This window comes from Procambarus clarkii, chromosome 4, assembly GCF_040958095.1.
Source record: "Procambarus clarkii isolate CNS0578487 chromosome 4, FALCON_Pclarkii_2.0, whole genome shotgun sequence".
Taxonomy (NCBI): domain Eukaryota; kingdom Metazoa; phylum Arthropoda; class Malacostraca; order Decapoda; family Cambaridae; genus Procambarus; species Procambarus clarkii.
Window position 1 is genome coordinate 39,577,879 of NC_091153.1, and position 6,016 is coordinate 39,583,894.

Here is a 6,016-nt window from a genome sequence, read left to right on the forward strand (position 1 = left end):
TTTCTAGTTTGGTTAAGTCGCGCTCTTGGAATATCAAATAGGTATTTGTTTCTGGTGTGGTGCTCATGGGTTCTGTTACAACCTTCTAGGAAGCATTTAAGGTCAAGATTGACATTGCAGTTCAGAGTTTTAAATATATAGAGTACGCATGAGAGGATGTGCAGTGACTTAATATCTAACATATTCAAGGATTTGAGTAAAGGTATCGAGTGCTGTCTGGGGCCAGAGTTAGATATTGTTCTAATAGCAGCTTTGTGTTGAGTAAATAGAGGACGTAAATGATTTTGGGTAGTAGAACCCCAAGCACAGATACCATAGTTGAGATAAGGATAGATGAGAGAGTAATAGAGCGTCACCAAGGCAGGACAAGGTACATAATATCTGATCTTAGAAAGAATGCCAACAGTTTTAGAAACTTTTTTTTACTATATTTAGAATGTTCTGGAAATTCAGCTTGTTATCGATGAGGACACCAAGGAATTTACCATCAACTTTGTTACTAATTTTGATATTGTTTATTCTTAGATTAATTTCATTTGAGGATTTATTACCAAAGAAAATAAAGAAAGTTTTGTCAATGTTAAGAGTGAGTTTGTTGGCAGTTAGCCAAATATAGACTTTATTTAGTTCAGTATTTACTGTGACATTTAGAGCAAGAGGGTCGGGACTGGAGAAAATGAAAGTTGTGTCATCAGCAAATAGAATTGGTTTGAGGTGTTGAGAAGCATTTGGAAGGTCATTAATGTAGATGAGGAAGAGGAGAGGGCCAAGTATGCTGCCCTGAGGAACACCAATGTTGATGGGTAGGGTAGAAGAAATTGAATTATTCACAGAAACATACTGGAGCCTGTCAGTAGGGTAAGACCTGAAGGTATTACAGGGAGTGACCCTTGACTCCATAATGATGGCTACATATTGGTGTCTGTCACTAAGATAGGATCGGATAAAGTTCAGGGCAAGGCCTCGGATTACATAATGGTGGAGTTGACGGGTTCACCACAGCCCGTGCTGCTTGGAACTTTTTGTTACAAGTCGCGAATCTTAAACAACAATGGTGGAGTTTAAGTAAGAAGTCGTTATAGTTATCAACATCAAGGGCCTTTCTCCGGTCAGTGAAGTGGGAAAATCTTGCCAACTCTCAGCTTTTCCAAACAACTACAAACAGATCAAATGGGATAACACCATAGTAGAGAACATTGCCAAACTCATATAGGTTTAAGAAATAGGAGAGGTCGTAGGATGCTCAAAAGGCTTAAAAGACAAAAGAGAGCTTGGATAGAATAAAAAATGGCCAGTTTCCTGTTCCAGCGCCTCAGTGTCGCGGTCCAGAGAGGAAATGCTTGTTGTATCTTGGGCACGCACACCATCTCCGAAGAGCTGGATGAGGTCTTAAAACAGTGATTGTTCAACCTGTCCTCTTACAAAGAACGTCACATTTCGATCACATGTAGTACATAAGGCCAAAAATTGTTGTACTAGAAAATGGAAGCGGTTTGCGAAAGTGATGTTCTGTCCCGTTTTCTGTTTTGGGTCCTCTGGTAAGTTAGGAGAGGACACTTTAAAGTGATCATTTTCTTGACGTTGCAAAACCTTAAGAGGATGGACTGGATTCTTATATGTGTGTGTTTTCTATAAACTGTAACACAATATAATAAAAAAAATTATATTGTGTAAAATAATATATGCCAGTTGCTGTGAAGCGTCAGTGCTGGCTAGGGTTCGAGTGTCCTGGTGGGTAAGTGTTCTAAAGTTGTTTAACTTCACTTGCGAGTTTAGGGAAGTTAGTGCATAAAGCATAAACACAGTGTTCTTCCATATTAACAGGGACTTGATGAAAAACGTGAGTGACCTCTCACTAGCTCTGGTGCCCTTGGGAAGTGGGGATATTTGGAGGGTTAAAATACCCCGAAATTTCCATCTCTTTAAGGGTCTGAGTTTGGTGTAGTGGGTTAAAGGCGTACCAGTTATGCCAGTTGCTGTGAAGGCTAGGGTTCGAGTCTATATATATATATATATATATATATATATATATATATATATATATATATATATATATATATATATATATGTATATATGTATATATATATATATATGTGTGTGTGTGTGTGTGTACTCACCTAACTGTGCTTGCGGGGGTTGAGCTTTGGCTCTTTGGTCCCGCTTCTCAACCGTCAATCAACTGGTGTACAGATTCCTGAGCCTACTGGGCTCTGTCATATCTACATTTGAAACTGTGTATGGAGTCAGCCTCCACCACATCACTTCCTAGTGCATTCCATTTACTAACTACTCTGACACTGAAAAGGTTCTTTCTAATGTCTCTGTGGCTCATTTGGGTACTCAGTTTCCACCTGTGTCTTTTTGTTCGCGTCCCTCCAGTGTTGAATAGTTCATCCTTGTTTACCCGGTCGATTCCCCTGAGGATTTTGTAGGTTGTGATCATGTCCCCCCTTACTCTTCTGTCTTCCAGTGTCGTAAGGTGCATTTCCCGCAGCTTTTCCTCATAACTCATGCCTCTTAGTTCTGGGACTAGTCTAGTAGCATACCTTTGGACTTTTTCCAGCTTCGTCTTGTGCTTGACAAGGTACGGGCTCCATGCTGGGGCCACGTACTCCAGGATTGGTCTTACATATGTGGTGTACAAGATTCTGAATGATTCCTTACACAGGTTCCTGAACGCCGTTCTGATGTTAGCCAGCCTCGCATATGCCGCAGACGTTATTTTCTTTATGTGGGCTTCAGGAGACAGGTTTGGTGTGATATCAACTCCTAGATCTTTCTCTCTGTCTGTTTCATTAAGTACTTCATCTCCTATTCTGTATCCTGTGTCTGACCTCCTGTTTCCACTACCTAGTTTCATTACTTTGCATTTACTTGGGTTGAACTTTAACAGCCATTTGTTGGACTATTCACTCAGTCTATATAGGTCATCTTGTAGCCTCCCACTATCATCCTCTGTTTCAATCTTCCTCATAATTTTTGCATCGTCGGCAAACATTGAGAGGAACGAATCTATACCCTCTGGGAGATCATTTACATATACCAGAAACAGTATAGGTCCAAGGACTGACCCCTGCGGGACTCCACTTGTGACGTCTCGCCAATCTGAGACCTCACCCCTCACACAGACTCGTTGTCTCCTGTTACTTAGGTACTCCTCTATCCACCGGAGTACCTTCCCTTTCACTCCAGCCTGCATCTCCAACTTTCGCACTAGCCTCTTGTGTGGCACTGTATCAAAGGTTTTCTGACAATTCAAAAATATGCAGTCTGCCCACCCTTCTCTTTCTTGCCTTATTTTTGTTGCCTGGTCATAGAATTCAAGTAACCCTGTGAGGCAGGACCTGCCATCCCTGAACCCATGTTGATGCTGTGTTACAAAGTTCCTTCGCTCCAGATGCTCCACTAGTTTTTTTCGCACAATCTTCTCCATCAGCTTGCATGGTATGCAGTTTAGGGACACTGGCCTGTAGTTCAGTACCTCCTGTCTATCCCCTTTCTTGTATATCGGGACTACGTTAGCTGCTTTCCACATATCTGGCAGTTCCCCTGTTGCCAGTGATTTGTTATACACTATGGAGAGTGGTAGGCACAGTTCTCTTGCTCCTTCCTTTAGAACCCAAGGGGAGATTCCATCTGGGCCTATAGCCTTTGTCACATCCAACTCTAGTAAACACTTCCTTACTTCCTCGCTGGTAATCTCAAACTCTTCCAGTGGTTCCTGGTTAGCTATTGTTACGGTGCCCTCTCCTATTTCTTTCGTTTGCCTGCTTTAAGAGTCATATCAGCTCTCCCTACTAATTCTCTGAGGTTCAGGGAGTCTATTGATATATGTGGCGACCAGACCGGCTGCCAGTTAAGGGAGAAAGTTACATTATAAGTTGTAAGTAAGGGGAAATTGGCGCCCTGATATAAAATGAAAGAGTATCCCCTACTGCAGATATGACGTTTTGGAAGGGACACTAGCCGATCGCGGATTGGCCGACTTAGGTCGCGGGCGACCAATCAGGGCCCGCTATGACGTCACCGAGTGCCCCGGGCGGCGCCAACGTCAGAGTTGACCTGACCGTGAAGGCGAGAGGATGCACCTCGGTCAGCTCTCAAGGATTTGAGGCTCTACAAGCCTTTCTTAGTGGATTAGAGCTGGCTATCGCAGCCCATCTTATGTATTGGAGACCCCGCGCTTCTGGGAAGCAAAAAGGAACCAAGTTTATTGAGCAAAAGAGTGCCAAACTTGGAAAATATTCGGCGACGACGCTGGGCGGCGACGCTGGACGTTGAGGGCCTGGAAAGGTGTGGCGGGCAGGCCTAGCTGTGACCGGGTCACATCCACTGAGGGTTTTGGAAGGACGACACCGTTCCTAGGACAAGGAGCAACGCCTTGTGGAAGGGGCGAGTGTGGGAAAATAGTGATTAGCTCAGTGCCCATCGATGAACCAGGATTGGGGTAGCTGAATCTCAGGGATTGGAACGGCGACGACGCGAAGGCTCCACGACACCCGAGGACCTGTGGAACGTTCCTGGATCGTCAAGGATCGACCCAGGAAGCGTGAGAACCTCACACCATCGAGGGACAGGCGTCGTGAGCCAGGAATGTAAGGTAGATCATTTTCCCTCCCATTACCCCTTGTGTGAGTAGGCTAGATAGGCCACAATATTCACTTATGTATGTGGCAACAGGACATTAATACTTTAGTAGTAGAATAGGCTGCAGGGCAGCTTGTGTCCAGGACTGTCAGAGGGGACAGTGTGTATGGATGGCAGGACAGTGAAGGAGAGGCGCCGACGTGGTGAAGAGGCCCTCCTGTGAGAGACTGTGGGACTCCTGTCTTTCTGCCCAGTTGAAGGAGTGTTGGAGGTCGTGGAAGAAGAGGCTGACGATCTCCAGACTTATTATCCTTATTTTCATATTCATGTATTACTTGTAATTGTATGTGTGTTCATGTAATTTGCGTCAGTAAATTCACACATTTTATCACTGTGTTTAAATGTGCCTCCATTATAATATTTCTCTATGAGCATACACGAAGGTTATTATAGTACCACCTAGGGAACACTACGTTCCCTATAGAAGATCTTATTGCCTGGAGAGTGGTGAAAACAGCACAGACTTATATAAAAGTGTACCCTTAGCCATCCGATCAGTATCAGTGCCTGAATGGTGGCAACTAGTAACGTGGTGGCTAGAGAGAGGTAAAGCCACACAAACCTTCCTGGGAGAGTACCCTGGGCCGACAGTCCAATAGCAGATCTATGGGAGTAGCAACCTTCTGGCAACAAACAATACATAATACACCCACTGAACTGCATTGCTGGGGTGCAGATATAATAACCGAGCTGGCGACCATGTTAAGAAGAAGATAGAGAAAACAGGCGGGAAAGGACTTCCTGCAACCTTTTTGTCTGTCAGGCAAGACTCAGGGAGGTTATGATTATAAGGTAAGCCTGAGTCTTCCTTCACTCCTCCACGGGTCTAGGCCGGAACTGTTAACAGCAGTTTCCCCGTGTTTGACTGAAGGGCTTCCAGGGTGAATCAGTGGCACCACCTTTTGTGGTGGAAGCAAAGACCTGTGGAGGTGGGCATTGTTGGTCCTCTCCTGTGTGACCAAGGAGACTCCGGTGAATCCCGGGAGTCGGAGGGGGCTGAGTATTCGGCCTTTTGAACCCCTAGCAGCTGAGTGCTAGCAGAGCCCCGGCCCACCCCCCGTGACACTATTTCCTCACTTACCTCTGGAATTTCTCCTTGCTCTAAGGTGAAGACCTGGAATTTCTTATTCAATTCCTCACACACTTCCTTGTCATTTGTAGTGAATCCTTCTGCCCCTATCCTTAATTTCATAACCTATTCCTTTACTGTTGTTTTTCTCCTGATGTGGCTATGCAACAATTTAGGCTGAGTCTTTGCCTTGCTTGCGATGCCATTTTCGTATTGTCTTTCTGCCTCTCTACTCATCCTGACATATTCATTCCTGGCATTCTGGTATCTTTCTCTGCTCTCCAGTGTCCTGTTATTCC